A 15,828-nucleotide genomic window follows, 5' to 3' on the forward strand; every position below is an offset into this window, starting at 1 on the left:
AGTAGCTGGGAATACAGGTGTGAGCCACGATGCCTGGCTAATTTTTCTATTTTTGTAGAGACACAGGTTCTTGCTCTTACATAGGCTGGTAACAAAACCTTTTAACCTTTTCCCCATTCCTTCTTAATGTTATTTTAGAGCTGATTCAAAATCTTGGGACAATTGAAAAGTACATACTTAGGCCAAGTGAGGTTTTTTTGGGGTATTTTTGTTTTGGGGGTTTTGGTTTTGAGGGGTTTGGGTTTTTTTGTTTGTTTGTTTTAACAGGGTCTTGCTCTGTCTCCCGGGCTAGAGTGCTAGTAGCATCGTGGTTGCTCACTGCAACCTCAAACTCCTGAACTCAAGTGATCCTCCTGCCTCCGCCTCCCTAGTAGCTGGGACTATAGGCATGTGCCACCACATCTGGCTAACTTCTATTTTTTGTAGAGACAGGGTCTCACTGTTGTTCAGGCTGGTCTCAGACTCCCAGCCTCAAGAGATCCTCCTGCCTCTGCTTCCATTAAGTGCTAGGAGTACAGGCATGAGCCACTGGACTCAGCCCCAAGTGTTTTAAGTAATTGTTTTCAGACTTCTCTTTGTTTTGCCTTTAAAAAAACAACAAAACAAAACAAAAAACTGAGACTTGTTCTGCTACCTAGGCTGAAGTGCAGTGGTATAATTATAGTTCACTGCAGCTTTTAGGTAGCTAGGACTATAGGCGCATGCCACCATACCCAGCTAATTTTATTTTGGCTTTGCTGACCTGCTCTCAACTTTATCTCTAGGAATATAGATGATCTCTTACCTTTTTATTCCTTCACAGTGAGTTAGCCACCCAATTTAATGGCTTTTTCCTAGTTCTCATTGATTTTCTTTGACCTTTTCTAAAAATTGAGATATAATTTAAATATAAAATTCACCCTTTCAAAGTGTACAACTCACTAGTTTTTAGTATACTCACAAAGTTGTCTAACTATCAACACTAATTCCAGAACATTTCATCATCCTAAAAAGAAACCTCATTTGTAGATACTTTCTATTCCTCCCCTCTTACCTAGCCCCTGACAGATACTTTCTGTTTCTGAATTTGCCTGTCCTGGACATTTCATATAAATGGAATCATATAACATGTGGCCTTTTGTGTCTGGTTTCTTTCACATAGCTAAATGTTTTTGGGTTTCATTCATGTTGTAGCATGTATTAGTACTTTTCCTTTTATGGCTGAATAATATTCCATTGTATGGATATACCACATTTTATTTATCCACTCATCAGCTGATGGACTTATGAGTTGCTTCCACTCTTTGGTTATTGTGAATAATACTGCTGTGAACATTTATATACAAGTTTGTCTGTGAACATAGATTTTCAGTTATTTTGTATGTATATGTAGGAGTAGAATTGCTGGTTCATGGGATAATTCTGTTTAATTTTTTAAAGAACTGGCCTCTCTTAAATAGTAACTTCTGTTGCCCCGGTTAGAGTGCCATGGCATCAGTCTAGCTCATAGCAACCTCAAACTCCTGGGCTCAAGCAATCCTACCGCCTCAGCCTCCCAAGTAGCTGGGACTACAGGCACATGCCACTGTGCCTGGCTAATTTTTCTATTTTTAGTAGAGATGGGGTCTTACTCTTGCTCAGACTGGTCTCGAACTCCTGAGCTCAAACAATCCGCCCGCCTCGGTCTCCCAGAATGCTAGATCACTTTTTTTTTTAAAGCTTTCCTTTCCTAGCTTTCCTTCTACCAGCTCCACTCCAGCTCTCCTATATACTTTGGCCTTTTCGAGTTTTCTGAGTTGTCACTTTTATGGAAATAACTCAAGACAGTTTTCTAAATTATTTCCACTTTGGATGTCCCACAGCCTTCTTATATTTAATGTGTCAAGACCCAAACTTTTAAAATATAACACCTTCCCCTGTTTTTATTAATATTAATTCTAACAACATTCTTCTTGACCTCCCCCCACCAGGTGCTAAGCCTGTACATTTTTATGGATTATTACTTCTCACAAGCTACTCTACATTCTCTTTCCTACCATGCTCAAATTAAATAATTCTTCCCAAATGGAATCTCTTGCATTGTTTGTTCCTTTCCCTTCTCGCTATTCTAACCCTGATTCAGGTCATTATTTGTAGCGGTTTCCTAACTGGTCACTCCCTGCTTATGGTCTTCCCACTTGAAAAATACTTGCCCTGTGAGGCTTGAGACTTCGGGAAAACACAAAGAATGAACACATGTGTTTACCTCCACTCTCCCCCAAATCCCTTCTAAAGTGATTAGACAAAAGTATATGCTCACTGTATAAAGAAAATGGGAAAAGAAGGGTGGTGACTAGCAAGTGATGACAAGAACATTTCTTCTTCTGAAGAAATAACATTGCATGTGAAAGGAAATATAAATTTATTGTACTATTTCTGTATTCTGTGAATATTTATATAGTCATAATATTATAAATAATTAACATGAACAAAAAATGTGATAGAACTATTTCGGAAGGATGGGGGAGGAAAGGGAGTAAGAAAAATTGTCTCCTATCATAGGAAGCCAGTAGATAACAGCTGAAATTGAAAAAATCATTAACATCATGGTTAATTATCAGAAGAAACACAGCAAAAGACTTTGAAAAGTAACTGCCACTAGAAAGCAGAAATCAAGGGAAGTAGGTCATGAGGCTGGAGGGTGCTATTTTAACTTTATTAGCCTTGTAATAGCTCTTAACTTTAAAAATTATGGATATGTAGCACTTTGATAAAAATTAAAATGTAAAAAGCTGTCTACTATGTAATTCCTTTAGTCAAAAAATTTCAAAGGATTGATATTTCCTGCCACATAGATGATGAATTCCTTATCTTTTTTCAGCCTGACTTCTCTAATCTTTATGTAAGCCTTTGCTTCCCACTGAACTGATATTAGCCCTTAAACCCTAATTACACCTTGAGCAGTAGCCTCTTTCTATCCTGAATCATTCTTCTCCCGTCCTCCTTTCCAAATCCTATCACTCCTTCCTTTAAGCTTCAGCTCCTACTTCTTCCCTAAGTTTCCTGGTTCTCCCAACACCCCCACCTGTGCCAGTGACCCTCTCACCCCCCAGATAGCTGTGGCTCTGGTTGTCTGTCCCCTCATTAGACATTCACATTGTCTTTTCTTGTTTTTAATGTTTTTGATGGAAATCTTATCTCCCTAACAGGAATGTAGGCTCCAACCAAGCAAGAAGTACATCTTATTACCATTTTATGTACATCTTCCACAGTGCTGTGTTTGATAAATATCTGTTTAATATTCAGTTCTCACTCAGCCATCAAAAAGCTTTCTGTTTTGAGATCACTACTCTTTATTCTAGGCATGTCTCAAGACTCTGTACTTTGGTCTAGATCCCAAATCTCTCTATGTTTGTCAGCCTTAGTAAGGTTGAAGGCCAAGGCTTTATCTCTGGTGATACTGTCATTCATTGGCACAGTGTGCTAGTTGTTTTTACAGAACATAACGTAGACAATTCCAGGCTGGGCGCAGTGACTCACACTTGTAATCCTAGCACTCTGGGAGGCCAAGGTGGGCGGATTGCTTGAGGTCATGAGTGTGAGACCAGCCTGAACAAGAGTGAGACCCCATCTCTACCAAAAATAGAAAAAATTAGCTAGATGTGGTGGCCACATGCCTGTAGTCCCAGGTACTGGGGAGGCTGAGGCAGGGCGATTGCTTGAGCCCAAGAGTTTGAGGTTGCAGTGAACTATCATGATGGCACTGCACTCTACCTGGGGCAACAGAGTGAGAGTCTGTTTCTAAAACAAAACAAAAAAATGGATAATTCCATATCTCACATTCTATGGATGTTTAAATAAAATCGTATTTTATATTTCAGAAGTTTTGTATTATATGGGAGAAATGCTAATTTATCATCACTGTCACTCACTACTTTGGAATTTATGAACCTTTTTCCTTTATACTGCCTTGCCTCACAATCCCTAGTACTGCAGAGAGGCAAGAAAAACCAAAAGTAAACAAAACCCTCTGCAATCTCCACAGTTTTTCTTTGCACTCTAAGAACAACCACCTGGCTTTGCATGTTCCCAGAGAGGCTTTATCTGTTATATATCCTTGCCCACTGAGCTCAAGCCCCAGTGTGACCTAAAACATTTAGGTCACTAACTTTTAACCTTATAGAGAACAGTGAAAACTCTGTGAGGAAGTGTATTAAAAGCTTGGACCCTACTTTCAGAAAAAATGTGTTAACATAACTATAATAAAGTATACTAGGATTTTGGTTTTATTCAGGTATGGTAGGGACAGGAGATGAGGAGATGATTGTCATTGAAAGGATATTTGTTACTTACAGTTCCCAAGAGATAGGGAGCATGCCATGCCACACAACACAAAGCCACGTGGGGAAGTACCAGGGAGTTAGGAGGCAGAAGGAGGCAAGGGGAAGCATGGGCCAGGGCCTTTATTGGGGTTTTCAGGGTGAGGAATGGACAAGGCAGGTAGATGTGCTGAGTAAGTTTAGAATTGAATCAGTTGGAATAGTTTTTTTTTTTTTTTTTTTTTTTTTTGAGACAGAGTCTCGCTTTCTTGCCTAGGCTAGAGTGAGTGCCGTGGCGTCAGCCTAGCTCACAGCAACCTCAAACTCCTGGGCTCAAGCAATCCTACTGCCTCAGCCTCCCGAGTCGCTGGGACTACAGGCACGAGCCACCATGCCCGGCTAATTTTATATATATATATATATATATATTAGTTGGCCAATTAATTTCTTTCTATTTTTATAGTAGAGATGGGGTCTCGCTCAGGCTGGTTTTGAACTCCTGACCTTGAGCAATCCGCCTGCCTCGGCCTCCCAGAGTGCTAGGATTACAAGCGTGAGCCACCGCGCCCAGCCAGTTGGAATAGTTTTGACAGGCTCTGGGCTGTTTGTCCATATCTGGCCCTGGGGTGATTTAGAGTTGAAGAAATATTGGCTTGGTATGTGAGAGTTTTAATAAAGGAGATGATTAGGGGTCTAGACTCTGGATTGGTTGGTTTGGGTTTAAAAGGCAAGCTGTTTGCCGTCTCCAGGAATTAACTAACCCTGGGAGGGGAAGTCACTTGTCTGTCAAGACCCCAAGATGTCAAAGCATCATAAATATAAAAAATTTAAAAATTCAATTAATAATAATAACATACATGTCAACACAGGCACAATTTTATTTGCTGTTTCAGTGGTTTCTTGGACCTCCTGAAGCCCACCTGTTTCCCAAGATTCAAAATCCAACTTGCAGCCTGGGAGCTCTGTGTCTTTGAATATATTTGAGTTTAGTCTGCCTCATCTCAAGAAGGTCTATAGTTTATTTCTATTTAAGCCAAGAAAATGTATCAATTGCTAAACTTTTTTATGGTACAGATTTTCTTTCTGTTTTATTTTGACTTTTATACTAGGAGCTTATTTGTGGGTATTTTGTGCCAAGAGGGATAAGCTTGCATTCCCTAATTGATGCATCAAGTCTGTGCTCACAGGCCGTCCTGATGACATTTTAAATACATGGAAATTTTTGAATGCATGAAAACATCTAGTGCTGATTCTCTGCTGCATTTTTCCTCTGGCACCTGCTCCTCTCTTCTTGGAGTTTATCCCATTGCCTAATTCTGTACATTGTTTCCAAACCTTTCATTAACCATTGTTGGCATTTTTGCTTTTTAACCTCAGCATCCCCGCTTATCTTTTGAACAGAAACAGAACCATCTCTGACTACTAGGCATTTCCTAAAGTGAAAAGCTTCCTATCTCTCCTTTTCTGACTTTTCAGAGCATGAAATGGCTGTGCTAATCCTGTTGGCCTCAAGGCAAGAGCCTTGCAGAGGCCAACAAAGGAGAAGGCCTGCTCCCAGGTTGGATCCTCCACAGGCCAGAGGGGGAGATTTTTTTACATATTTACCAGCTTGCAGTGGGAAACCTGCCTGCCCTGGCTTTGTTTTGGCTATAGTTATGAAGGAAGTAAATTCATAAAATATTTTTCCTGGGTGAAAGCTTCAATTTCTTATTTTTTTCTTTCTGAGACAGTCTGGTTCTGTCGCCTGGGCTAGAGTGCAGTGGCATCAGCCTAACTCACAGCAACTTCAAACTCCTGGGCTCAAGCAATCCTCCTGCCTTAGCCTCCCAAGTACCGGGACTACAGGTGTGCACCATGATGCCCAGCTAATTTTTTCTATTTTTTAGTAGAGACAGGGTCTTTCTCTTGCTCAGGCTGGTCTCAAACTCCTGACCTCAAGCCATTCTCCCACCTTGGCCTCCTAGAGTGCTAGGATTATAGATGTAAGCCACTGCACCCGGCCAACCTTCAATTTCTTAGTGCTCTGAGTACTGTGCTAGATAGATTTCCAAAAGTTATGTGCTTTTCTATAATTGCAGAAATGAAACAAAAGGGTTTTTTAGAAATTCTCGAAGTGTCCTTCTGCTGGTTGAGTGGGTATTTTCTCAAAGGCAAAGGCACTTTGAGTTCTAGTGAACAAATTGAGTTGCAACTCTGTGCTTTGTGCAGGGTTAGGTGAAAGTACTCAGAGGTAGTTAAGTGTCTCAGAGGAATTTAAGATAGTCTCTATGATTATAGAGCTGACAGTCCAGTAGTAAGTGTCAGGCATACTCAAGTAACCCTTTGTTTCTGTATTTAATATGGAGTTATTGCATATCTTCTGTGGCAGAGTGTCAAAATATTTCATATAAAGATCAGGAAATTGTGTGTGTTCTTGCTGTCAAAGGGACTTATTAATAATGTACTATAGGGATTCGGGTTTAGGGAGCGTGTTGAGTGGGAACAGAGCAAGTATATTTGACTGATAGATTTTGAGTTGAGGGCCGGGCGCAGTGGCTCACGCCTGTAATCCTAGCACTTTGGGAGGCCGAGGCGGGCGGATAGCTCAAGGTCAGGAGTTCGAAACCAGCCTGAGCGAGACCCCGTCTCTACCAAAAATAGAAAGAAATTAATTGACCAACTAAAAATATATATACAAAAAATTGGCCGGGCATGGTGGCGCATGCCTGTAGTCCCAGCTACTCGGGAGGCTGAGACAGGAGGATCGCTTGAGCCCAGGAGATTGAGGTTGCTGTGAGCGAGGCTGACGCCATGGCACTCACTCTAGCCTGGGCAACAAAGTGAGACTCTGTCTCAAAAAAAAAAAAAAAAAAAAAAAAAAGATTTTGAGTTGAGCCTCTGGTGGACTGAATTTTAAACCCATCTTCAAGTGGAGTAAATAATGGTAGAGCATGCTGCCTGAATAGGAGGACAGAAGATTGAGCAAAAGGAACATGACAGAATAAGAGAGAGAAACAGTGCCCCTGTCTTCCATAGAGGAGATCATGTCAGGTTAGTGAGATCAGAGAAGACTTCCAAGAAAAGGGGGTTATTTGGGAGGGTCCTGGAATGGGTGATAGGGAATTGGGGATTTTAGTAAACATTTATTATGAGCAGGAGGAAGAAGTCTAGATAGTGAGGACAGTATAAACAAAAGCATAAACATGGGGCTATGCTTAAAACACATTTACAAAGTGATGTGGATGGCAAGCGGTGAGAAGTAAGCACAGAGAGGTGGATTACAGGCAGATTGTGGCGAGCCTTGAAGAGCAGACCACAGAGTCTATCCTGGGTTTAGGCAGTGAGGAGCCATTGAAGCTTTTTAAGCAAGTGAGTGATATATAATCAAAACTCTGCTTTTAAAAGCAATCAGTCTAGTATTGAAAGATGGATTGTAGTGAGGAGAGTAAAGAGAAAGATGGTTTTGTAAGGAACAAGGGCTCATGACTTAGTTTAACTGCAAGAGTATTTCGTGATGTTTCCCACACCCCAAGGGGCTGCTATAGAGAAGTTTGCAGATGTTCATGCATTCTTGGTGATGACCAGCAACAGAGTTGGTCTTAAAAAGGCACGTACTTACACCATCATGCTCACTGGTTTACAGGTATTCTTGGCGTGTGATAGCAGGTCCAGAGTTTTCTGAGAGGTACAGGCAGGTAAGCAATTCTGGCAGATGGGAAGACAATAAAGCACTTCTTAGTCCCCTTTTGCTTTCCTTAGTAATAGCTCTTGTGAAAGCTAGAAACTTGCCACGGGCCTTTCTTAGAAATGTATCTAACTTGTCATTAAAAATAAGCCTTTCTTGCTTTCAAGGTAGGATATTATATGACATCAGAATGGCATCTAAGAGGAAAGGCTGGGCCTGGGCATGTGGTCACATTTTTCTTCTGTGAAGACAGACTGTTGCTAGTTTGAACCCAGGAAGCCCATGGTCTGAGAGTTTCTGCTTTTGTGAAGTACAAAGCTTGTGTGACTGTGCCATTCATAGCTGCCTGCTGGATGGTTTCATCAATACAGTATCTCAGGCTTTATGTGGTATAAACTTGATTCATCAAGACTTAGGACATGTTTCTGTGGGCATAATCTTTTATATGGGGAATTCCAAGTAAGTGGAATGAAGCCTCCTTGCCCACCTTTGGAATTTAGTAGGACTCCACATCACAAAACATTTTGCTTTAGCCAATTACTACCACCCCATTCCTTGTTGGGCAAGGCTTAAGATTGTGAGAAAGCATGTAGAGGTTGGTTTTTCTTTGTGTCCCCAGTTGCTTGCTTGCTTGTTTGCTTCCTGCCTTCCTATTGTGAGGAATTTTAAAAATACGAGAAAGCATAATATCTACACAGGCATATATATATATAACAAGCACTTGTGCTTACACAACCGAAATTTAATAGTTGTTAACACTTTGCCCTGTTTGTCTTAACAAATTTTTTAAAATAAAATCATTTCTGATAAAGCTGAAGTTCCTTTGATACCTTTAATTATATTTCCCTGTTTACACTGAGGCAACTGATTTTATGACTTTGGTTTGTATGATTGCACTCCATCTTTTATAACTTAATATGTTATTAAAAATACCATTGTTTTGTATTTTTAATAGTTGTATTTATATATATGGTATCATACCATATGTATCATTTAATAACTTTTATTATTTTTTTTATTTTTCTTATTTTAAATAGAGTCTCGATATGTTGCCCAAGATGAACTTCAATTTGTGGCCTCAAGTGATCCTTGGCCTCCCAAAGTGCTGGGATTACAGGGATGAGGGCTACCACACCTGGCCTCCTTTTACACCTTTTAAAATTCAACATTAGCCGGCCGTGGTGGCTCACGCCTATAATCTTAGCACTCTGGGAGGCTGAGGCGGGAGGATTGCTCGAGGTCAGGAGTTCGAAACCAGCCTGAGCGAGACCCCGTCTCTACTAAAAAATAGAAAGAAATTAATTGACCAACTAAAAATATATATACAAAAAATTAGCCAGGCATGGTGGCGCATGCCTGTAGTCCCAGCTACTTGGGAGGCAGAGGCAGGAGGATCGCTTGAGCCCAGGAGTTTGAGGTTGCTGTGAGCTAGGCTGACGCCACGGCACTCACTCTAACCTGGGCAACAAAGTGAGACTCTGTCTCAAAAAAAAAAAAAAAATTCAACATTATTTATTATCAGTCCACATTAACATAATTTGATTGATTCCATTTGTTCATTTTAATTGTTGCATAATACTCTATTTTTATTTTCTTATTTACTATACCCTTATCAGGCCATGTGGCATAATATTCTAATATTCAATTGTTATCTGTTCCCTATTGATGAACATTTAACTTTCTGTATTTTTGCTGTTAGAACATTACTTGACATTGTGTAGTGTTTTCTCTAGGATGTTTACTGAAAGATGGAATTATTCTGGCTTCTCTTTAGTTAGACAGCACAAATTTATTGGCTGCTAAAGCTATAACCCTCTTACTTCTTAGATGTATGAAAGCCATCTCAGAGTATTATTTTGACTAGTATTTGATGATAAGAGAGAACCTGAGATTCATGAATTTCATTGCAAACCCAGGACAAAGGAGTGTTTCTCAAGTCCTTCAACTCATTAGCTGTATGGGACAAGTAAATGTATATGTTGAATAGAGGGGAGATTAAATAGCAAAATGCATAATTTTTTTATTTTGTTTTTTTAGAACAACTTAGAAAAAATTATAAATGAATAATTTTTAACAGATCATTATAAAGATAATTCTCACACATCCTGCCCCTCCTTTAAAAATTTATAATGCAGGTCTATTGTAAATAATCAGGTAATACCAAAATATGTACAGTAAAATGTTTAAGTCTCTCCTCACCACTCTTACCTCCATTCCCATTCTCCAAAGTTTCATTGGTTCAAACACATATGTATATTTATATACTTATATAGTTTTCTTCTTTTTTTAATAAAAGACAACTTTATTTTTTTATACTTAAAGGCTGGTGAAAAAACCATTACTAATCGAATTAAAGAAAATCCAACATTTCCATTGAGAAGTATGGTAACTATATTTACTCTTTAAATATTACTTAAGTTTTCTAAAACACAACTTGAGAACATCCAGCATGCATGTTTAATTTCAGTACAGTGGAATCAAGACCAGGCCTACCTGTTTACATGCATCAAGGCTAGGTTGCAAATTATCATAGTCTTCATTATCTTCATGGTTTCTTCTTAGTGCATTTAATGACTCATTATTGACATATTGACAGTATTTGACAGTATTTTGTCAACATATTGTTGACAATTGTCAACATATTGACAGTATTTTGTGATAACACAATATTAGTGGTAATAAGAATGTTTCTGGACCCAATTAATGATGGATTAATCAGAACTTTCTGAACTGATATTGTAGGAATTAATGGCTTTTATAGCTGGGTACTGGAAGCAGGCATCTGTACTATAAACTTTTGCTGTATGAGGGACAGTGGAGTCCCTACTTAAGTTGAAACAGACATGGTTTTCGGGGTTGTTGTGCCTCATGTGGGACTACTTGGTCTACTAGTAACTTAACTGAGGAATTGTTTTCTTTTTGCAGAATTAGATGCCTTTTTCTATAAAGACTTAAGCCTGTAGTTTGGAGCTGTTAAGCAGTATCTTTCAGCTGGCAATGTAGGACCTGGGTACAGCTTGATTAATGGCAAATGTTTTTTATTTCTTTGTCTTGCAATGCCTAATAAAAAATCTCTTGGGGGAGGAGAGGTAAAACACTGGTCCGTGTGATGTGGAATTGCCAATCACACATCATTTGCATGAACAGTAGCTTTCCCAGCATGGTTTGAATACATTTTTGCATCATCTAGAATTGTGGTCACATGTCAGAAGGCTAAGTCCAATATCTGATTTATAACTCTTAATTCATATACTGTAATCCCCATATCCTTCAGGATTTATACCATCATCTGTGTATCTATATGTATGCTCTTAAGCAAAACCATCTTGCCAGTCTTCATCATAAGTCGGTGATCGGACTTCTTGAACTAAATCACCCACATTAATGTATTTCAGTCCTGATCTTGATGCAAGTTCTTTGCCTAGTTCTAACCCCTGGTGTACCAGTGAGCAGGATGTTCAGAAGCAATGTGATCCTCACCAAGATGGCTCCATGTGCCTTGGTCCATGCACCCTTCATTTTGTTTTTTAATAGAGATGGGGTCACACAGAATAGTATATCAAGGACTTCTTTCTGTATCAGTATACTGATACAGATCTGCTTTATTCGGTGGCCAAATGGTGTTCCGTAGTGTAGCTAAACATTGTTTAAATTGTTTTTCATGGTGGATTTTTAGGTTTATTTGCAATCAAAGACAGGCTCTATTTGAAAAACATGGTTGCTTAGTTCCATTCCTGGATGTATATAACAGGCTGAAAATCCCTTAAAATATGATTTGGTTTTTTTTATAATTCAGCGAGTCCCTATAATAGACACAGGTAGCAAAGGCTGTCTAGGACCTGTCATCTTGCTTGCAGAAAAAACAGTTTATAAGGCCAGTGGTGACATTCCTTGTAGTTCCCATCAGTGTTCCTTACCCTTGTGTATTTCATATTTGTTTATAGCAATATTCTAAGTCCCAAGACTGCAATATTGAAAATGTGAGGGAATAGCTGACTCCTTCTCTTAAGGAGTTTTTTAAGTAAGGGTCATGCAGTACCAACTGAAAAATCAATGGCTGAGTGTATTGAGAGAATAAAATACTTGAACTCAGAGCAAACTTTATATACCTGTAGTCAGGTATCCTAACAGATGACAAATGTTTTATGTTATGAAAGTTGCTGGGCAGGCACAGTGGCTCACACCTGTAATCCTAGCACTCTTGGAGGCTGAGGCTGGAGGGTTGCTTGAGATCAGGAGTTCAAGACCAGCCTGAGCAAGAGCGAGACCCTGTCTTTACTAAAAATAGGACAAAAAAATTAGCCAGGTGTGGCGACGAGCACCTATAGTCCCAGCTACTTGCGAGGCTGAGGCAGGGGGATCGCTTGAGCCCAGGAGTTGGAGGTTGCTGTGAGCTAGGCTGGCACTACAGTGCTCTAGCCCAGGCAACAGAGTGAGACTCTGTCTCAAAAAAAAGAAAGAAAGAAAAAAGAAAATTGCTAACGTTGTGTGGGCAGGGATTTCTCTCTAATTCAGGAAAGTTTCCAGGAAGAGGTGGGATTTTAAACAGGTTTCAAGACTAGAAAGTCTAATCTGGATTGCTGTTTATTTTCCAGGTGCATCCTTTTAGCAGTGTCTTAATACATAGCTTGTTAATATTGTTTTTCCACTGTGTGCCTGGTATTAATGTCTGAACAGTGGATTTTAATTAGAAGTGATTTCAAATTAGCTATCTTTATATGACAAGTGATGTTCTCCTAGGATTCCATAGCATATTCCTGGTTCTGAGGACCGGTCATGTTTCTGAGCAGTTTGTGATGTGAAACAGACATATTTACCGTGTTCTTTCTCACTTATTTTTGCTCCTGATTTTCCATTAGGGAGTTCCTGTACTTCCGAACAAAGGCCTGGAATATTTTTCCATCCTCGAATCTAGGGGAAAATTGGCTGGTCCAGTAGGGCAGAATGTCTTTTTGAATGTCTTAAAGGATCTAGTTACTAACATTGTAGGTCTACTTTTAGCAGAATCAGGATACAGGGGCTTTTTGTTTGTTTGTTTAGAGATAGTCTTTCTCTGTTGCCCAGGCCAGGGTGTCATCATAGCTCACTGCAACCTCAAGCTCCTGGCCTCAAGCAGTCCTTCCACCTCAGCTTCCCAGAGTGCCAGGGTTACTGGCATGAGCCACTGTGCCTGGCCTCAGGATGCAGTTTTTGCAAAACTCCCAGCCATCGTATTATAAGCAACTGCCACCACATATATTAGCAGTTGCTAACCTTTTGACCTTACTGAAAAAACCTTAGACCCTTTACAGAAACCAAGTTAGCTAGGTGCTTTATCTCAGTGTCACAAGTCCCCAAATAAACAACATTTCCCTTGGACCTAGTGCTGGAAAACCCATAAGGTCATCAAGCTGTTAAATTTTTCCTTCATTCCAGAGTGAATGTGAAATGGATAGGCAAAACTGAGTGTTGTATTCTAGAGTCCACTTTCTGGTCTAATTTCACCTTTTTCCTCCAAACTCTAGGGGCTTTTTTAGCCCTTAGCCCTTGGAACTTAGCCTCTCTGTCCATGGTTAAATAGTAACGTGGCAGTGACTGCACTGAAGTGACACCATGCTGCTCATGGATTGTAAGTGAACCAGGCTTTGAATTAAAGAGTTCAACAGGCTTGAGGGGCTCTGCACCTTTCCTCTATGGGAACGGGCCTGGCCTTTTTCTTGCATGTTGGCCCCGACTGACTCAGCTGTAATGCTGTATGCCCTGAAATATACAGGTGCTGATTTGACAGGAGCTTTTTCACCCTTTAGAAGCTGGGCCCCCTAATGAGAATGTAGGCTCATAGAGCAATAATTCACGTGTAGGTGGCCTATAAGGAAAGTTTTAACAAAAGAGTTGGTTAAGAAGCTGATTTATTTTCTTGCTTTAACTCTCTTGTCATGTGCTGAGAGGGGGCGGAAGAGGAGGGGAGGGTGGGGACTGGTGCTGCTGAAAGCATTTATCTTCATTTCTGCCATCTCCCAGTGTTTATTACCCTGTGATCGACAGATGAGGAAAGCTGCCAGTCAAACCCACGTTCAGCACATTTCCATTTCCCTTCATTGCAGATTTTTTAGGCTTTTGAAATCTGCATCCTCTTTGCAGCAATAAAGGTCGTTTCCCTCCTGCTGCTGACAAGCCCAAGACCCTCTGGTCCAATTCTACTTACTTGTGCTTCCACCAAACAATAAAAGCTACAGGAGTTTCAGCAATTTAAGACAAGTGATTGGTGAGAGCTATTCAGTGTTTGAGTCAGTCAGTCCCTTTCTTTTTCTTTCTCCCTTACCTCTTTCTCCTGTCCTCCTCTCCACTTTTGCTCTCTCTGTTCCCATTCTTATGCTGCCCAAGCACCCCCCTCAGCAGCTCCATTGTGTGATGATGAGAGGATGACAGCTTCCAGGCTTCACCTAGGGACACGCACCTCAGCCAGTGTCCTCTGTCGCTGAGACCTAAATATAGGAAATGCCAGATTGTGGAAGATGTGTTAGTAGAGGTAGAGTAATTCTTAATACCCTTATCCACCTGCATGTCTTCTGTCAGCGGTAGAGGCTTTGAGGAAATCCCTGCCTGGTAGGAGTGAATGTTAGGTGTTTTTGGGGTTTTCTTTCCCCTCTGTTTTCTCCTGAACACTGTGGGTTTTTTGGAATACTGTTCCTAATAATCTTTCAGTAGCATGTGTTCTTGTGAGCTTATTTGTTTTTGTCTTAAATAATGTTTGTGGGTGGAAGAAAGGTAATGATATTAATTTCTTTGAAAATGGATGTTCTGCTTTCATAATTGTCCCAATTACATGATTAATGTAAGTGCAGGTAATTGCTTCATTGGGACATATATATTGAAGGAGGACAGGTCTATAACATGTTGATGAAAATGGGCCTCACCCTCTTTCTCTACCCACACAGGAGCATCTTAGCTTGACTTCAGAGATCTAGGAGCTACCAGTCACCCTGCCAAACAGCCAAGATTAATCCTGGATTGTAATATGATGGGAGGACAGAGTGTGGACCAAGCAAAGAGCAACTTATTCACTTTGTTTGGGGTGATAACTCATTTCAGAACTCTGGATGGCACTGGTGCATTCCAGGCAATGTGATTGAGTTGTTGGGGATTGCTGAATTAGGAAGCAAAGTAGTCTAACGAAGCCCCACTAACCTGTGGGCTTTCTGAGGCTCACTGTCTGATGGTGTGAGCCCTGTCCCGTTTGATCTCTTTGACTGGCTGTTTAAGGGAGAATGGTCATGTCAGGCCTAGAGATTACACTCTCCCATCAGACTCAACTACTTTCCTGCAGATTTGAATATGATTCTGATTTCATGCCATGTCTGTGACAATACTTTGTATGCATATATCTAGTTATACATCTCCTCTTTGAAGGCATATGTAAAAAACTCATATCATGCTGGACACAGCGGCTTGTGCCTTTAATCCCAGCACTTTGGAAGGCCAAGGTAGGAGGATCATTTGAGGACAGGAGTTCAAGATCAACCTAGGCAGTTTGAGGTTGCTGTGAGCTAGGCTGATGCCACGGAACTCTAACCCGGGCAACAGAGTGAGACTCTGCCTCAAAAAAATAAAAATAGCTGGGCATAGGGGCACTATGCCCAGCTATTTTTTTTTTTTTTAAGAGATGGGGTCTTACTATGTTGCCTAGGTTGTATTGAGAGAATAAAACACTTGAACTCAAGTCACGTCTTTTTATTTTATAGAAGATACACTGTGTGGAAAACTGGCAATCATAAAAATGCTTGAGGGAAACAATTATTTCCTTTGGAAGAAAAAGTAGGTTTCAAGGACCAATTCTGAGTGTATTACCTATAGCTGAAACTGAGTCTTCTCTTTTTCCTGAAGCTAAAAGAAGAGCATTAGGGGACA

The 15,828-nt window shown here is 40.2% G+C and overlaps 1 protein-coding gene and 1 pseudogene across 7 annotated transcripts in view; one reads left to right on the plus strand and one right to left on the minus strand.

The window, feature by feature from the left end:
* AMBRA1 (autophagy and beclin 1 regulator 1) overlaps nucleotides 1–15,828 on the plus strand; it is a 190,117-nt gene that overhangs the window by 119,821 nt on the left and 54,468 nt on the right. The gene's annotated exons all lie outside the window — the stretch shown is intronic.
* On the minus strand, nucleotides 10,520–11,281 carry LOC105885148 (transcription initiation factor TFIID subunit 9-like; annotated as a pseudogene).

The sequence above is a fragment of the Microcebus murinus genome, chromosome 4 (assembly GCF_040939455.1).
Source record: "Microcebus murinus isolate Inina chromosome 4, M.murinus_Inina_mat1.0, whole genome shotgun sequence".
Lineage (NCBI taxonomy): Eukaryota > Metazoa > Chordata > Mammalia > Primates > Cheirogaleidae > Microcebus > Microcebus murinus.